This window comes from Egretta garzetta, unplaced genomic scaffold, assembly GCF_000687185.1.
Source record: "Egretta garzetta isolate BGI_Z169 unplaced genomic scaffold, ASM68718v1 scaffold324, whole genome shotgun sequence".
NCBI classification, from domain to species: Eukaryota; Metazoa; Chordata; class Aves; order Pelecaniformes; family Ardeidae; genus Egretta; species Egretta garzetta.
Genome location: NW_009259426.1, coordinates 162,157 through 164,381, shown reverse-complemented (window position 1 = coordinate 164,381; position 2,225 = coordinate 162,157).

Genomic DNA, 2,225 nt, shown 5'->3' with positions numbered 1-2,225 from the left:
GCGTCATTTTTCTCTATATTCAGTCGTTTTCACAGGTCTCTGTGGCGCAATCGGTTAGCGCGTTCGGCTGTTAACCGAAAGGTTGGTGGTTCGAGCCCACCCAGGGACGGCGCCGTCCGTTTTCCTTCGCTTTTCCCTTTTTTTCCCCGCTTTTTCCAGGGCGAGCCCCAAGGAGCGGCCGAGGTTGGACGCGGCAGGCGGAGGCGGCGGGTCCTGGGGCCCCCTGGGGCGGGCAGGGTGGTTTTTCGCAGGCAGAGCCTTGGTGGGACTTTCCCTGCGGGTGCTCCTTGCTCTCAGGAGCAGCCTGAGCTGGACGGGGAGAAGGTGTGAATGGGCAGGATGTGGCCCCGGTGCTCCCCGTGGGCTTATGGCTCGCTCCGAGGTGCTGGGCAAGGGGAAAACCAGCCCCTGGTGTGAGCAAAACTGTTTCTGCTCAGCCTGTGGTCCCCTTTACGCCGCAGTTTCTCCCATAAGCAAAAGGACGCGTTGCGACATTAAGAACGGAGCAGCGACTTGAAAGCCTGTTTCCATCCAGAGTCCGTATTTTGCCTCAAAAATAAGCTGAAGGGGGTCCAAAATCTGCATTGCTGAAGTTCCCCTTTCTTACAAAGTCTTGTAAAATCTATTTATGTTCCCCGCTTGCTCTGATCTTATTTTCATACCAGAAATAATGAAATTAAGGTTTTAACACAGGGCGTAAAGCCATGCCAGGAAGATCCCTGTTGTTGCAAAAGCCCGGAGCCACAAAATGCTCCTGCGGCTGGGCCCAGCGGTGCTGGGGAAGCGCCGGGGCTCTCCCAGCCAGGGAGAAGGATTGCTGCTGCCTTCCCGATCCGAGAGCCCAACGGGAAAGCCAAGAGAGCAGCGGTGCCCAGCGGGGATCACCTCCCCGCTGCCACCCAGCGCTGCCGAAATCTGTCCGTGGAGCTATTCCCATCTGGCTGCTCCTTCTCTCGCCAGCGCGTGGGGTGTTCCCACCACACAGAATGTGGCCTCTGACTCCGTTCTTGCACAGAAACCTTTTACAATGGAAAAACACTTTAAAAATACAACTGTCACGGGAGGGGCTGCGCCGCCGAGGCTCGGTCCCAGGGCGGATGAACAGCCCCTGCACGGGCCAGAGGTTTTCATTGAAACCAGGCGGGCCGATCTGTTGTGCATTTGAGAGCGTTTCCAAACACATGGATCTCTTTTCCTTTGGCACAACATCACTCCCCTAAATTAAACATTTAATCCTGTCTCCTCCAGGAGACGGGAGAGCTGGCGAGCAGGGACAGGGAAGGAAACCCAATACTCTGCAGAGCGCAAATCCCCCTTTCAATTGCTCTCTCAATGAAAAACACCCTCCCAGCCACTCGCCAGGCCCCTTCCCCTCCCCGGGATGTGCTGTGACTCGCGGCTTTACAGAGGGACTTTACGGAGGGACTTCATCACACCAGCACTTTCCAAAGAGTTGGGTTTTTTCCCCTCTGAGGAGACCCACTGTCCCTCAGAGGCGAGTTCAGGGTTTTGTCCCCAGGTCTCAGAGGTGCAAAAGCGGATGGTGGGCACGCGAGGGCTGGCACACACCAGGGCTCTGCACGGCAGAGTGCTGCGGGCTGGGTTTCCTGGAGTTCCTAGTTAAATTCAGCCAGGTTTCGCTAACTTTTCCCAGTGCACAACAGAAGGTGCCAGGGCTGCGTAGGGCTGAGCTGAGGGGACATACCACCGGGCAGGTCTCAGCATGGCTACCCTGCAGCGATCCTGGCGTCACCATGGGCACACAGGGAATGGGCACCCGGGTGCCACACAGGGCAGGCACAGGGGCCACGGCCTGGGGGACCCCCAGTGCTGAGTGATGGGATGGCTGCACCCGCCTGCCACCTCTGCATGTCCCTCCAGCTGTGCCATGCCCCCATGGACACATCCAGCTGTGCCATACCCCCACGGGCACATCCAGCTGTGCCATGTCCCTTGCATGTCCCTCCAGCCGTGCCACGCCCCCACGGGCACATCCAGCTGTGCCACGCCCCTTGCATGCACATCCAGCTGTGCCATGACCTGCATGTCCCCCCAGCTGTGCCATGCCCCCACGGGCACATCCAGCTGTGCCACATCCCTTGCATATCCTCCAGATGTGCCACGCCCCTTGCATGCACATCCAGCTGTGCCATGTCCCTTGCATGTCCCCCCAGCCGTGCCATGCCCCCACGGGCACATCCAGCTGTGCCATGTCCCTCGCATGT